The sequence below is a fragment of the Anser anser genome (genome assembly GCF_964211835.1).
Source record: "Anser anser genome assembly, chromosome: 1".
Classification (NCBI taxonomy): domain Eukaryota; kingdom Metazoa; phylum Chordata; class Aves; order Anseriformes; family Anatidae; genus Anser; species Anser anser.
The window spans coordinates 37,403,819-37,420,825 of record NC_139720.1 but is presented as its reverse complement, the minus strand read 5'-3'; the positions used below and the strand labels follow the sequence as shown (position 1 = coordinate 37,420,825).

The window sequence follows — 17,007 nt, the reverse complement described above, 5'->3', positions numbered from 1 at the left end:
CTTCCTTTTTTTTTTTTTTTTTTTTTTTTCCCTGAGCTAAAAGTGAGAGTGAATGGACAACTTTCTTCAATTTAATAAACACTACACAGTTGTGACAACTCCCCTCTTCCCACCATGCATTTTCTTCCTATGCTCCATCAATGTTCTGATTTCAACTTTCGCTTATGAACAGCAGCAGTACTCAAAAGAAAAGAAAAGGCAGAATGGGAAGAGGGTGATTTTTTGCACTGTCCTTCCTTCTTCCCAATTGCTTCCCAATCAATCTCACTGTCACAAATCTTTATTTTTTCTGATGAAAAATATATATTGATATAAAAAGGTCTAAAATAAAATGTCTGAAATTTTAGGAAGTCTATGTCCTACGGAAGCAGAGGATTGTGTATTGAGGGTCCTATACAAAGTACATGTATGATGCAAAAACGTTTTAGGTCTATTGGTTGTGCTTCCTGGCCTGGTGTTTGAAGCCTTCCAGTTAATTTTTGTTGGTACTGCTTCTACAAAACATCACAGAACTCAGTGCAGAGTGGATCAGAGCCACAGTCTGTCTTGCAGCTCAGTACGAAAGCTTTCTGTGAAGGATTAGAGGGAGAGCTGTGTGTCAACTCATAGAGACACCATTTTATATTATGATTATTACTACTACTACTGAACATCCCTACCCCAAAATGCAAAATTAAGTTCATTTCATATAAAGAGTACATTCAAAAATATATTTTAAAATAAAGTATGTGTGAGACATAATCGGAAAAACAAAACAAAACAAAAAATACCTTACTTTTTCTGAACTTCTTGCACCTCTTGGAAGATGGTGGTGTCAGAGGATGCAAAGAAGGAAGCCAGAGATAATGGCACCAGGTTTCATGGGCTGCTGATAGTGGAGCTGCAAACTGGGCTGCTCCAGCCTAGTGCCCTCAGACACGTTGGTTGTTTTTCTCTCCTAAATGTTCTTAAGGCTGTGTGAGTTCTTGTGAAAATTGACACCAGATGAGCTTATATGAGAGCAACTGCTGCTAAAGTCTGGTCCATATCCAGGTAGTTCCTCGGACGGCTCATCATAGCCTTGATGGTTACAGCGTTGAACAGAAAAAAAAAAATGGAATTCCTTAAGCACAAGACTAGGGTGTAAGATCATCCATGGTAAAGATTCTATGTTGGTCTGTTGATCCGAGAACATTTGGGAGTATTGCTCCAATGTAGGGCACAGTGTATATGCATACAGACACATTTTTATCCATCCCTTTTAAAGAGGTTACTGAGTGTGTGTGACGCACAAGGCTTTCTCTTTTTCCCTCACAAGGAAGAAAGTTGCATGTGGATTTCTTGTTTTTGTTATTTTGCTTGGTATGTAAAATGAATACTATTTTGCTAAGACCCTCAAGTGTCCAACATTTTAGAAAGTCTGTTATAAAGCTTTAAAAACAAACCAAAGCCATTTGCAATTGTTTCCTTAGCTAACCAGTACGATGCTAACAGCTAACACGCGTCCTTATCATGAGCCATCAGAGCTTATCTCCAGACTTCTGTTCCTTGCTACTCGTGCAGACTTAGAGATGGAAAATGTTTTTTGTTTGTTTGTTTGTTTTGATGGTTTTTTTTTCCTATTCCTTTTTGTCTAACTCTTCAACAAGGTCCTCAAAGAGCTCCCAGCAATGAGAAGTGAATCTGTGCTTCCATGACTGGTGATGGTGACGGGAGGAGGTGGAAGCAAGGTACGCCAGCCCATACTTTCCCTCTCAAACAATTTCCATGATCACCATCTCAGTGTCCATGACATTATTATAGTCCAAATCCAGCAGTAAAAGAGCCCGGATTGTCTGCTGTGGTGCTCAGTGGCATCACCTCCTCAGCGAGCGACTCAAATTGAAGCGACGCGGCTGCAACGAGCTATCGGCTTCAGCCCACCTCCCCGTAAACGCGCTATTGCCGACCCTAACCAGACCATTTCTGGGCATTTTGGGAAAGATGATGTGAAGACTGAGCCTCTCCCCATGGAGCAATGCAGCTGGGAGCCTGTCCGTGCCGGTGCTGTGGGTAGCGAGCCGAGCTTGCTGTGGAAGATGCTGCCCGGCAGATGGCACCAGCGATGGCCGGGAGCCCGGGGCAGCCCTCATCCTGCCCTGCCCCGCTGCCGGCAGAAGGGAGCTGAGCGAGCCTCTGAACGCCTTCCTGGGGCAGGGATCTTTGCGAGGCATCGCAATGCAATGCCCCAGACAATATTTTTTCGTTTTTTTTTTTTTTTTTTTTTTTTAACTTGCACACTTATTCATTGCAGGAAAATGCTAAATATTCCGCGGGGCTTTTGCTTGGGGGTGTTTCCAGCACTTCCAGGCTCACCATTTTCCTAACTGTTAGGACAACTGCTAAAATTTTGACTGATATTTTGTATCAATGAGGAGTGTCATTTAAATGTGCAAAATCACTTAACATTTTCACTGATAATCAGTTATCCTCTAAAAATACACTAAAATTGCTCCTTGATGTGAATGCTTCCCCAATCTAGTTGCTGTTTTTTCCTTAAACCTATCCTTTTTCTTCAGAGAAGAATATAAAGGGATCAACTTCTTTTTGATATATACTGTTTTTTTTTTCAAAGTAAGGTTCTTAAAAAGCCTTTTATCGACCAACCGAGATGCCTTAATGAAAAATTCAGAAACTCGGTGAAAAGAGAGTTGTTTTATATTTGCTTGTTTCCCTTGGATTTTAAAATCTCCACGTGGTGATTTCAGCTAAGGTATTGTGTCAGGGAAACCAAAAAGTGAAGCTGACCAGAGACAAGTAAAAACGCCTGTGTTGTTTTCATTGTCCAAATGTAATGATGTGCAATAATTTAAAACAGCAGTTTTACATGGTTAAAAATTAATTGGATTTTTAAAAATTCTAAAAGTAACCCTAGAAACAGCAAAAAGGATAACCGTTTGCATTAGGTTAGAATTAGTTTTTAAACTGGAAAAAAAAAAGTTTTATATGTATTAGAACACACGCAAAAAGTGCTTTATTTTTAGGAATGCATACAAATCAATTTTTGCTCATATACCAACAAACAGTGTAACAACAAATGCATCTATTCCTGCAGCTATCGTTGAGGCTGAGAAAAAATAAAATCTTATGTATTTCAGGGGTAAGATATAAACAAGCCAATACAAAATTAGAGATAAAAGCATTTTAAAAGTTCAAGATTCACTTTTTAATAAAGACATGGAAAACAAGGTTTCTTTAAACAGTAAGTTATAAAACAAATACACAGTGCTACAGTTGAACAAATTTATGGATTAATATTTAAAACTGAAAAATATTTAGGTTGTAAGAAAATAAATGTTGCTTCATTTGGAGAAATAGATTCACACAAAAAAATATGTTAGATTTAGATTTGATTTGCAAAAATCTATACAAATAAATTAAATGTATTTTGTAACTAAATTGGCAACTTTCAGTTAATGGATATACTGATGTTTCTGCCTGGAAACAAAGCTTAAAAAACAACAACAATAAAAAGAAAACAACAAAACACAACAGAAAAGCTGAAGTCTATCTTTCAGTAAAGAACAAAAAATTAAAATAAAATGTGCAAAAAAAAATTTTTTGCAAAGCTCTTAATAATGTAATTCCAATTTCTAAATACGTTTGAAACAAAGCATTTTTAGATTATGTCCTCTTTCATTTACAATCTCTACATTTTAGGATCTTATTTCTGTCTGAAAACTCACTAACACAGAGATATAAACCAACGAATGCAGCTTCTGGTCTGCCCTGATCTCTTCAGAGATTGTTTCATGAGAAACAGAGGACCCAGAGCTTTCATTTGCTTTTAGATATAATGTGAATTTGCTGTGGAAGGAAATTAAATAATTTCCAAAATGATCTTTCCCAAGTATCTTTTTGCGTTAAACAGGGTTTGGATTCAGTGGCTACTAATGAATTTGGATATGTTAACAGTGACTGGATCATATCCAAATATGACTCGATGGGAAAGCCATTAGTTTTCTTCCCTGAGGTTACACTGGGATCCCATCTGGTGATTGCTAATAAATGTGGATACTTTCTGAAAAAGAGCTTGCATTTAGATTCTAGTATGAATTACTGGGAGCGCAGCTTCTTGCAGTTTCATTCATGCACTTCAGTGAAGCTGAATTCGTAATAACTTAAAACTTGATAAAAAGGAGCACGTTGCTTGCAGGACATAAGCCTTCACTTAATCTTTTTTGGTTCTGTTGCAATTATTTGTGAAATAGGATTGTGTTTGTTTGCAATTAGCAAATATGTATTAACATGTAAAAATACCTTTGAGAAGATCAAAAGCAAGACCATTAAAAGCAATTTTATATTTGATTGTAACTACCAAGTGCTTACCTTAAAATAACAACTTTAATTATCAAGTGAGTGTCTGACTGGCTTTCCTCCTTAGCGGGATGAAATCTAAATCCTATTTATCTTTCCTCTGAGCCATTCAGAGCACTTAGGCAAGTTGTTTCATTTTCATATGTAATTCTAGGGAGGAAATCCTAACAGGAACAGAAACATATGTTTGTCTCAACAAAGCGGAAATGCTCATCTCTTTTCAAAATCCTATAACTTCTTGGAAAATATAGCAGTATATTTAAAATAGTAAGCCATTGACTATGTGCAGCCTATGTTATTTGTTAACACCACAACTATTAATTACATGGGAAAGATTGTTTTCTTTTGTTAACAAAAAAATCCGTTGTTCACTTTTTAATGTATTTTTTCCTGACTAAACAATTATTAGCTGGTGGAAATTGACCCTATTTTGGGTCAAAGGAGCAATTCATCTCATCCTGCAACCTAACTGCTATCTATCATTGTAGAATGCACAGGTCTTATTTAGCTGCCAACCCCATCCAGGCATGAGAAAAGGGAGTGAGGGAAAAACCTATAAAGCCCAAAATAAAACTGCAGATTCTTCTGGTTCTTGTCAGTTTCAGTTACAGTGGGGTAGAAACAGCAGTAAATTCACTGGGGCTATATCAGATCAAAACAAGTCCGTTATAAATATCATTCATATAAACCATGTGGGACGAGAGAGAAACTGTCAGAATAAGAGAAGGGAAAATTGGTCTCTTCTGCACTTCAATAAATTATATGATGTTTTTAGAGATTATACCATATAAAAAAATAAAACTTAACATATGCTTGCATGTGCACGTGTGAATGCATGTATGTGTGCATACTCACACAGTAGTTTTAACTTAAATATTTTTCTTTAACAAAATACAGAGAGTTCATTGACTGTAGATAAAACTTGAGCACAGTATAAATCTAAGAGAAAAAGAGCTTTGAAGAAGTGCTTCACCTTTTCCCCAGGAGTCAACTCAGTGACCCAACCTGCTTCTGATGGGGTGAGTGACTTCGTCCCACCTGGCTGTGCAACTGCTGAGTAGCTTAGAGGGCTGTGATCACCAAAGGTGAGGAACTTTAGGGGTGTTGGGGAGGTGATGACCAAAGCCCTTGTTTACCTACACAGCTGATAGAATAAGGCTGCTTCCGATGTTTCCCAGCTGTAATTGAAATGAATAGTAAGAATCTTATTGACCTACAATTTTGCTAAGTTTTGTTTTTGTTTTTTGTTCTTGTTTTGTTTTGTTTTTGTTGTGGTGGTGGTGGTTGTTGCTGTTTTATTTCTACATTTTGAGATTAAGAACTCATTTACATGAAACGGCGAGAAATTGCCAGATGATAAAGCATCTTCCCTCATTTACAACTTCAACAAGATCTAGAGCAGTGACTTAGCTACCAGAGTTTATTAACAAGTGAGATGTTAATATATATGTCAGTTCAGTAAAGCATAAATGAGAGAGAACATACGAGCAAAACCATAAACATTGTGATGACTACAGCTATACAATAAGAGAAAAGGAATATATTAAAATGGTGGGAGTATACCAAGCCTTCTAACAAGGGAATTAGCTTTGTTACAGAAGTCCACGAGAACTGAAACTATATTACACTCTGCCTACCAAAACAAGTAGATCTGTTTTCTTCTTTACAATTGTCATACTTTTAGACATACCACTTTGAGCTTTAATTTTTTCCCCAGCAATTTTCAACTGTTTCTTTGCCTTTGTCCCTCGATTTCTTGCCTAGGGGAGCAGAGGTCGTTCAATTCTGCTGTCAAAGCCATGCATTTGCTATTTTAGGTCCCAAGTCAGCTAAACACATAGATACTCGTTTAACTTCAAAGGGGTAAACTACAAGCTTCAAGATAAGGTTGTACTTATCTGCTCAGCATAGATTGCTTGCTGCCTTGCAGGTCAGTCCTTAATTACCACAGGGAGTAAAGCCAGAGCCAAAGAAAAATGAGATTCAATAGAAATCAGGAATATGGAAGGGAAAAAGTATAGAAATAGGAGTCCTAACTTCAATACGGTGAAGCAAAAGGACCCACTTGCTGCCCAAAACCTCCTTCCGTGTTTCTCTGTTGGGCACTTGTGTTCACTTACATAATGATTATGATATACGTATATATATATATGGCTATAGTTGTGTTTCTGGTACAGACTGATAGCCCATCCTTAAGCACAGTTGGGAAACCAGAGCAGCATTCATTTGCTTCAACTTCAGATTCTTTATGTCAGACAGTTTAATCAGAGCTGATTATCTTTAGCACTAACCTTGAAACTACTGCATTAATGGGGCTGCCTATGCCTGAAAAGGCAAGATTATTGCATTTTGGGGGGAGGAAGGATATAAGGAGCAGCCAACCCTCTTCAGAGCTTCACCTGGATTGTGGATTCTGGAAGAGCTGACATCTTCTGTTAGTCCTGAATGTTCTGGGGAGGGACAAGATTCAGAATCCATCTTGATGTGGAAGAGATTGATTTCAGATAGGTGCCTGTTCAGCAGCAGCAGATTCTGTCTCTTGCAGAGAGAGACTTATTGCTCCCCGTTTACTGTAAAGAATCATTAAACATCAAATCCTAATGATGTCTGTTGAAATTTGGGGTTCTGAAGCTTACTGCACAAAGCTTACAAGCTTACTGAAGCTTACAAGCAATTCTATTTTTTGTAGTTTGTTATTTTTCTTAGTGTTGCTGTAAGGGTTCAAGTCAGTAACTTTTGCACATGCAGGTGTGTGTAAAGTCTCAGGAGTTTGAGGGTTTCTGGAGTAGAGCAGAAAGCACTGGGCTCTGAAGCTGCTGCTGGTAACACACTGGCAAGCCAGACCTAGACCGTGTGCATTTGCACTGCTGAGGGATACAAGAAAATTCAGCTCTTGTGTTTTAGAAGTGAAGGAATAGTTTGGCAATACCTTTAATGGAGTCACAGCTCTAGCGACCTCAGTATTGCCAGGATATAAGAAACACCTCCCCTCACTGGGAAATATCCTTCCTCCCCTGCTGTGTGTTGGCTTGCAGAGGGCAGGAGGACGAGGAGAACAACCAGAAGTACTGGGGTGGCCATCTATCCAGAGGTGAATCAGTTTGTGTGCACTGGGCTAGCACTGACTGCAGAAAAGATGTTCTGAGTATTGCTGAAATTTGAATGTATAGATTCCCTTTGTAAAGTAAGTTTCTGCATCTCTTATTGACTACAAATGATGAATGATATTTTTCTATACTAGTATTTTCTGCTGCAACTGCCATCCAGCTTCCTGAAGGAAAAATCTATAAGCTACTACTGTAAGTCACTAGGTGGAAGCATCTACCTTAATACTACCAGTATGACTCCTCATTAGAGAGGTAAACTTTCAGTTCCTTTCTCATCTTCAATTTCTGCATCACATTACACGATGTCTTATTATCAAACGCTATGAAATGTAATACTACTATTGTCTGGTTCAGCAAAGTACTTCAGCACAAGGCCAAGTCCATCCTAGGCCCTCACCCTGTAATGCTCGGGAACGTATTTTTTGTTGTATAATGACTTGCGCCCAAAATACTTGCAGGGCTGGGGCTTCATTCAGTGAGACACACAACTATGTGTTTGAGATCATATGAGCAAATGCTTGAGAGGCTGAACAGTGACTTAGATGAGTCTGATTGCCTTGCAGACACATTTAGTAAAAATCAAGTATGATGCTCTCGCAGAAGGCCTTTCTCTGAGACTCTTCTTTCTCTACCAGTACTTCCCATATCCTCCTCATGTGATTTCTCTTCTGCCTTTCCTCTCTCCACTCAGAGTAATTGATTGCCTTGTAGAAAAGTCAGGATGCCAACTATCTGAGAGTTGGGCAGATTTGAGAGTGGTATTGCCGTGATAAGAAGTATTGGTCTTCTGCAGCATAGCTCTGTTAACCAGGTGGCCATGGTCCACATGCGCTTCTTCCTCCAGGATTTGGGGTCCTGATTCTTCTCCAAAACTGCTCCTGTCACTGCAGTCCGGAATATTCACTGGAGATACGGGGAAGTGATGTTATACAAATGAGGAGACAAGTGGAGGAGGGCCATTCGGCTGGGTGTTGCCGTCTGGCACGTCAAAGGCTAAAGCTGTAGGGTGATGATTTCTGGATCTCTCCACGCTTGCCGAAAAATCTACTGTACGCTGACTGCTCTCAGCTAGCTCTTTCTGGCTGGAGAAAAGATATAAGGATCTCCTAATCTACTTTAGGCAACAGCAGCAGGGCTAAATCAATTTAAACCATCTAAGCTAACCTGGTAGATTTTGCATAAAAGTGGATTAGCAAGTGCTGAAACTACTGCTTTGCCAGCAGAGCTCCACAGATGATAACCTCATGCAAAGGGACAGCTTGGCAGCTGGCAGCAAGAAGGCACAGCCCTCTCCGAGTCTTACCCTTCTCAGCTGCGGCGACTCTGCAGCAGGAGGGCAAAGCAGCCAGACCCTCATCCAGCTCTTCCTCCACCAGTGAGATCTTCCCCAAATGCCAGCCTTTATCGTGAGTGATACGTGAATCAGAAAGAGCCGAGTTTGGTTTTCATACTGCAGACTGGAGCTTTGAGAAATAAACAAAAACAAATCTGTTTTTTAACTTGTTAACTGAACAGTTTTGATTCGAAAATCACTGACAGACGTCAAACGTGGGACCCCACAATGAAATGTTTACAGTGCTGTTTCAGAGAGGAACTGCACTTTGAAATTAAGTGAAAGTATGCGGGAAGTTTGCACAGAAGGGCATGTGTAGGGGTAGAGAATTAAAGCATGATGGAGCCATCGGTATTCAGGGTTTAGGGAAAAAACTGGTATTCATATTCCTCATGTTTCTTCTCAATTGACAAGATGATCCCTTTCATTTGTGGTTATTGGTCTAGCTTTTGTCTTGATTTCCCTGTATTCTCAATTTGCCAGCTTTGGCTTTGTGTTATTTTCCTTTATAAATAGTACTAGTGAACTGTGCAGCTCTGCATAATTTATTGTGAAATGGATAAAGAAAATGATTTCTTTATGTTTTTCTTCTGTTTATTTTTTCTTGTGCTAACATGTGCAGTGTGTTTCATTCAAACCGATGTATTATTGAGCATGGACTCGGTAATTGTATCTTAATTTGATGGAGAAGTGCTTAATTTTCCTGCCACTCTTTTTTTTTTTTTTCCTATTTAATTTTCACTTGGAACAGCAGACACTGCTTTCTGTAACATAAATGAAGAAAGCAAGCTTCTATAATTTGACACTCAAAATTACTTTTTTAATAGAATCTGTCTTATTTGTCTACTTTTGGCAAATCCCAAATATGACAAAGAGGAAGCTACTCTTCTGGGATTGCACTCATATTTATAGTCAGACCTCTTGTTTTTATCTGTGTAAGACTCATTTGCTTCTCAGTTCACTGGTTGTTACAGACAATAAAGAAAACAGTTAAAGGCAACGTGATTTTTATTTCTAAATTTAAAAGTTATAAACTACAGAAAATTGGAAAAACCCAAGTAACAATACGGAGGCAGAAGTAATCTGAAGCACATTCGGTAGGCTGTAGAAGTACAAAAATCAGCAACATCAAGAGACACTTTGTGGAGATAGTTGGCAGTAAATGAGATACAAATCTATTGTGTGCTATGACAGCAAAACTCCCTTTGCAACTTCGGTTTGCATTTAAAGAGGCAGCATAGAGGAGCAGAGGAAGTAATTCCTTCCTTGTATGATCACACCTGCAATATCACTTTTATACTCTGGGCAAGGGATTAACAGAAAGCTGTGGTCAAACAGGAGAATTGTTCAGAGCGGAGAGCATCAGAAGAGGGAAGCTGGTGTGGGGAGGAGGATGCGCAGCCAGGTAGCCTGGAGGTGCATGGGGCTGGTTTGGGGGCAACACTAGCAGCTGGCACAGGCTTAGAGCTTGATGGAGAAGAAAACCAGGAGAAATTTCCCTGAGAGCAAGTGGTATTAGCTTGCTGACCGCTCTCCCTTGGGAAGTGGCAGAAACCTCGTTGTTTGGAGCATGTGAAACTAGTCTAAACAAGGCTGTAATAAATGTTTGCTGGAGAACAACTCTCGCTGGCAGGGAATGCAGGATGACCTAATGGGTCTTTTCCATCTCTAGGGTCTATAAATAACAACAGACGATGAAGAAAAAAAAAAAAGAAAGAAAAAAAAAAAGGTGTGACGCTTACACGTTTTTTTACACACGCATTTTTTGGAAAGCAAATCACTTTCCTGTAACACAGAAAAAGCAATCTGAAATCACCCAGAGCCATTTATTGAACCTTTCCTAACACCGTTTCTCCAAAATGTGTTAGTAATGGGCACGCAGGGTGGGTGAAAGGGTGAAACAGGCTGGACGATGCCCGATGGAGTCCCACCATGTGTGGACTCGGCCGGGGCTTCATAGCGGAGGCCGTGTGGCCTGGAGGCCTCCAGAGAAGCCCTCCCCTTGCCTCCACCACCAAGCTGGGGAAGGCCAGGGCACCGTGGCTGCTTCATGGGGCCCACAGACCTGGTGCTCACCGAGGGGTCTGCCGGCATGGCCTCTCTGAGGGCAGGGCGAGGCGGGTTCTCCGCTGCAAGGCAGCCGCCCTGGCCCCAGCTAGCACCAGCCCCCTGTTTAAACTGTTTATGTTATCTGTCTCCTTGTGACTGACAGAGGTTAGGGAGCGCTCGCGGCCCCGCTGCAGGTCTGGGGCAGCGATAACATCCGGCAGAGGGGCGATGACAAGTGTGTGCTGGGGGCCGCAGCCCGCTGCACCCCTGCGGCTGGGCCCGGAAAGGTGTTTGCGCATGGCATCCAGAGGGGTGGGAGAGCATCTGCCTGGGCAATCCAGCCCCACCTGGCCCGTCTTTCTTCCCCGTTGTGTCTGAGCACACCATACAGCTTCGGGCACAGCTGTCCTGGCACAAAGAGGAGCCCGTCCCACCTCAGCGGCCCTGGTCTCTCCTTGGCCTCATCCTCCTCTGGTACACCGCAGCAGGGGGACCAGGGTTGTTCAGTGCACGTTATCAACCTGGGCTGAGCAATATGCTTAGATATAGCCTCCCCTCAAATCTACTTTTTGTCCTGTCGGTCACCCCAAAAACAAAGAAGAAAGGAAAAAAAAAAAAAGGCACATCTATTTTAAAACCATCTCACAGGACAGCAGATAAGAGCGCTGCACTTGCAGACTTGCTCTTTCCTTTTCACAAGGCTGCCTCTCCTCCCCTGCCTGTCGCAGTAATCCCGCAGGGCTGTTTTGTTTGGTTTGCGTGTTTTGTTTGGATTGGAAAATACCCATTAGTTGTAGCTCAAAAATTGTGGCAGGAAAACTAGAAAGTGAAACCAGCCAGATACATAAGTAAAAATGAATGGTCGGCTTTTGTTATTTTTCCTTCTATTTCAGACAGAGCAGATGTCTCTCTTTTCTGCTTGTCCCAGAGCCGATGCTCCTCACTCAGGCTTTGTCCCTGCAGCCCATGGAGGATGCTCTGCTTGCCTGTTTTGCAGTGATGCTCCTGGGGTTCAGGAATGTGAGGAGAAGTGGGAGGGTGACTTGTGTGAGAAAGGGACCTGTACCTCTGCAGGGGACCAGGTGGGCAGGCAGGGGGACGGGGACAGGACAGCAGCAGTGTCCCATGCTGAGCCTGAGCTGCTGCAGCCATTTCCTCTGCCTGCCTTCCTGGGAGGATGGCTTCTCTGCTCCTAATACCCCGCTTCACATCCCCTTTTCTGGACACATTTCTGGGCCCCGGGGCTGCCTACCCTTGGTCCCCTTCACGAGGGGGTTGGAAGAAGGGACAGGGTCTCTGCCTGCAGCCCCTGCTGTGCTCGTAGGGCTGTGCAACCCCAGTATGTTTGAGAAAGCATAATAAAACATAGGGCAGTGCTGAGCCACAACCGTCTTTGATTCATACTCAGTAACCACATGAGAGGATCCCATGCTTATAAAACTAAACTGCTTCAGCATTAAGAGAAATATTTATGAAGATACTGCCAGCACAGCTGACCTGCTAGTCTTCTGCAAACAGGCTGATTTCCTGATGTCTCCTCCCTCCCGCAACCTTCCTTTTTCTGCCAGGTTGTTACATCTCTCTTATATTAGCGTTCTTCTGTTGTGTCTTCTCTGGGACCAGACAGGGCCTGTCCTTCACCCACTGCATGCCACTGGTCCCCAGTCCCAGCCCCACAAGCCTCTGCCATGCTGCTTGGTCACAATGGGTTCATTCTGCTTTCGTTTTCCCACTTAGCTCTGCCATAGTTCTATGTCATGCATTTCTCCTACCTCTTCTGCACCAGGGTGGGAGATGGCAGGGACCATCTGTAAATCTGCCTTTCTGTATATGTTCAAATCTGCTGACTGCCAGTGGGACCCTCCATTTGGTTTTGGTTTTGTCTCCAGTGTAGCCCTGAATCTATAGCTACTTCACCAGCTCTGCGTCCTGCTGCTCCTCTGACATTGCACTGTGTAGTGGTTTGGGTTTTGTGTGTGTGGTTTTTTTTATTATTATTATTATTATTATTATTATTATTATTGTTATTATTGTTATTATTATTATTATTTTAGGCAGTTGTGCCTGATCTAGTACAGTGTACTGTCATCTCAGTACTCCTCTGCTGCTGAGTTTGGCATCTTTCTAACTGCTGCCAAGAAATGTCCATAGTTTTGAGGCCACCAAAACCCACCTGCTTGGAAGCTGTGCCTTTGTTTTCTAGCCCGTCAAAGCCTGTGCTAGCGTCTTCTTCTAGGGCATGCTGTGGTGGGCAGACTTCACCAGCTCTTTCCTAATATGCTCTTGCCTCGAGCTTCTGAACATCACTGTGCTCAGCTTTGCTTTGATTGACTCCAGTGGCTTTCAAGGTGCCTCAGAGAAAATACCTCACATGCTCTGATTCTCATTCAGGGCAACAATTATGTTATACCCTTGGCAATGTCCAGGTATGCTAGATTGTACAAAGTGTTCCTTAACTTTCCACATCAGAATGCTTGTCTGAATGCCCTCCAGGGAGCTCCCCTGCCAGCGATAGAGGAAATAGTCTTTGGTGACCAGGGAGTGATTTTCCAGCATTTTCTCAGGGCTTGACTGGGATTTAATGACTCAGTGGAGTTTCCCACAGCTGTTTGTGCTGTAAACATCTCCCTGTGCATTGTGAGCTTTGTCACACCGGACCGGCAGACCCACCCCAAGGTTCACCTCCAGCATGGTTCTCCCTTTGGCCTGAAGTTCTCAGCATTTCTCCCTATAACCCTTGTTGCTGACACCTTTTCTTCCCAGATGTTGCCCTCAGATCCTGCCTCTTCATCTCAGGCCCTTCCTTACCCACCTGGCGACTTCCTTACACTCAAACTTTTACTTTCTTGCACTCCAGAGAGAGGCATGACCACATTTTGCATCATGTGGCTTTAGGCATCTGAGCTCTAGAAGGTAGAAGCTTTCATGGGTGCCTCCCTTGCATTATCCTGTGCGGTGGTATTTTTTATTTTTGTATTTTTACCTCTGGGCTGTTTCAAGGAAGCAGGAATGCTAGGGCCCTCACTGTCATGTTTTCCTCCTGTTCTTTTCTGAAATATTTAGGCATAGCCACGGGGATGCTGAAGGAGCAGTGTCCATAACAGATGGGTGCATGTATACATATGCATATGCATACACATGTATGTGCATGCGTACTAGCCCAGGCACCAGCGAAGAGGTACAGTCAAGCTAACACACGGTACTTGGTTCTTTGGAAGTGCCAGAAGCCCCACTGTGGTTGCTCAGAGCCAGGAACTTTTTGGTTGTCCTTTTGACATTTTATACTCTGTGGCTGGAAGAGGACATGGAGGCTGGCAGAGCATTTGCCAATAATTTTTCTAAATGATAATTATAACAATATTGAGAGAAAGTGGCTAATAGTTTTGGGCTCTAAGCAGCACATAGATAAACTGAACCTTACGAAATAAATGGGTAATAGCAGTGGTGTATGTTGGTGGACAAGGACCATCTCCCTTAATTTTGCAGTGAGATAATGCAAAAAATATTCATTGTCGCGTTCAAAACCATTTTCTAAGACTGAATACTGGAAGCATCCCACTCATGACAGTCACACATATGGGTCTCTCTGCAGAATAATACTTCTGAAGAAGATTTACACGATCTCTCAGATCTCAGAGAGCATTCCGGTGCCTGCTCAGTGTTTTACAGTCTCCCTCATGCTTTGCAGTTTACTCTTGCAGGGTTTTTAGCGCAGGGTATTAATGTATACCCTTTTCCTACCCTTCTCTGAATGGGGGCTCTGTGCTCCTTTGGGGCATACAGCCCTACTTTGGAGAGACCAGCTGGGACCTGAAGCATTTCAAAGGTGAATTCCTTAATTAGATGTGTCCAGAAATGCCTAGTAAAGGGGTCCAAACTCCAAGCAATGTTTTTAGTTACTGCCAAACAAAGGATCAATCATAAAGAACCACCAAAGAGAAGATGCGTAACATTTGTGTTATGCAGCCTTCAGGATGTTGTAATGACAGCTCTGCAGCTTGCCCTGCAAAGCCTCACCGTGCACATTGCAGGCAGTGCTCACGTCTCTAACACCACCAGCAAAGCTCTGAGCAATGCTGCGGGGGACGAGTTTCACCCCTTACCTTCAGTCTTAGAGAGTTGGTAATCACAGAGAAACAGGCCGAAAATACAGGCAATTTTTTTTTCTGCAAAATAAAATTATGGCCCTTTCGCAGGAGGCCCCAGAAGACCAGAGAAATTGGTTTCCATGGCATTGTGTGGGCTTCTACGCGATGGAAGCCACACATATCTTTTGCTGACTTGTGCCCCAAGAGATTATGGTTTGGAATGTAAAATCGTTGACAGTAATATACATTGAACAATCATTTTTTATTAGGAGGTTGAATGGTAGCGGTTAACAAATTAATCAGGGAACAGGGATACAAACATATGCCTTTATAGCTTATGGCATGGGTAGAGCCCTTATTTTCTCCATTTAGTTGGTCTGCGTGTTTTAAAAGGAGTAAGTTATATGCTCATCATTTTTCTTGTTGTCCAAGATCCCAGCAACAAAACAGTAGGGAACTCCCATTACACATTTCGGCTCAAAAAGTATTCTTTTCTGCTCTCTGTAAAATGCACAGGTCTAGTGGTCCAAGTTAAACATTACTGGAATTTCACCATAAGTCAAAAACAATATTAATTTTGAGCCCACATATTTTTCTTCTGGTAGGGTATAAAAGTTTAAAATAAGTACACGCTCCAGACAATCTGTAAATGGTAGAGAGCAATGGATAAAATCAGGAAAGGAAAACAAAACAACGCACACTTTTAACAGCAGAGCAGCAGCAATGTTGGGTGGTATGAACTTTTTTGGTATGATAGCAGGAATGAGACTTCCCCCCCTCTGCGGTCTGGTTCAAAGGGAAGTTAAGGCTGGCATCGTGCCGCTGAGCAGTGGTGGAAGATTTCTGTACCGTACAAATCTGTACTCAGGATTACTCCTCAGTGGGAAGCGAAGGGGCTGTTGCAGACTATTAGTGTGGCACTCTGAACTTGTGCATCCCATCCTCCCTCGCTGCACGGGAGACACTGCAGTGCTGTTTATCTGAAGCCTAAAGACTGCCACAGCCATCTTTTTCAAATTAAAATGGCAATGTAAAGTTTTGTAAATGTTAGTTCTCCTAATTGACAGTGGCTTGTATAATTAAAATGAAATCACTAATATTTTTTCTTGTTTTCTTTTTTATCACTGAAGTTCATTTTTCAGTAACTCAGACAAGGTCTTCATTTTTATGAAGACCCATGCTGACCTCTAAATATCTGATTTTTTTCAGTGAGTGTTTATGCCCATCTGGTTTGAATTTAGCATTCTTATGAGTCATTTCACTTTGATAGGAACACTATGCTATAGAAAACTTCTTTTAATATTTTAACATTTTAAATCAAACACTGCATAGTGCATTACCTAAGCCCTGCTACAGTTATGGAAATCCATGGGTTACTTTTCTTCATTGGACGTTGCGTTTGCTCTTTTTGCTAAATAAATGTTGCTCATACTCGAAAGGTCTACAATCCACATGTGTTCAAGTGTTTTACCATCTTTTGCTGCCACATCCTTTCCCAGACTTAATAACAGCCTTTTTGGAAACAGCCTCAGTAGAGGAAGGATGAGTGATTCTATAGGAAGTAAGGATGCTCAGCACTTCCTTACATCTGACATTTAACCCAGGCAAAAGCACTATATTTATTTTTCTATCAACACTGATTTTATTACTTATTATGCTCTTACTACATGCATTTCCTGATGTTAAAGATATAAGCAACTCTTTTGGGTTTTTCCTTTTAGCAGGGGGGAAGCTTTTAAATCGATATTTTGAGAAATGTTACGTGGTTTGCAAAAAAAAGAGAAGGAAAAAAGTTATAAGCAAGCCAATGGAAGTGCAATATTTTAGAGACCATTCTATTTCAAAATAAAATCTGAGTTTGCTGGTATGTTTTGTGAGTTATAACTGAATCGTACCATAAAATGGAATGGGTGAGTTCCAACTGGAAAACAAATGGAATATTTTAAAGTATTATTTGTTTGCATTAAGTAGAAATATGTTCTAACAAGTTCAGACTCCACTTCCTTTCTTGACTATTTAAATACATTCAAACCTTTAAGAAAATACAAAATAAAAAATGATGTGTTTTTTTTTTTTTTTCTGAGACCCCCAACTA

The 17,007-nt window shown here is 41.4% G+C and overlaps 1 long non-coding RNA gene across 3 annotated transcripts in view; it reads left to right on the top strand.

The window, feature by feature from the left end:
• Positions 1 to 8,328: 8,328 nt before the first annotated feature.
• Positions 8,329 to 17,007, top strand: part of LOC310888563 — a 48,579-nt gene continuing 39,900 nt past the window's right edge. The window contains exon 1 of one of the 3 annotated variants that reach the window (XR_014575935.1): positions 8,329 to 8,848. This is a non-coding gene — a long non-coding RNA (uncharacterized lncRNA). The remainder of the gene's footprint in view (positions 8,849 to 17,007) is intronic. The other 2 variants (XR_014575936.1, XR_014575937.1) reach the window with 2 other exon arrangements.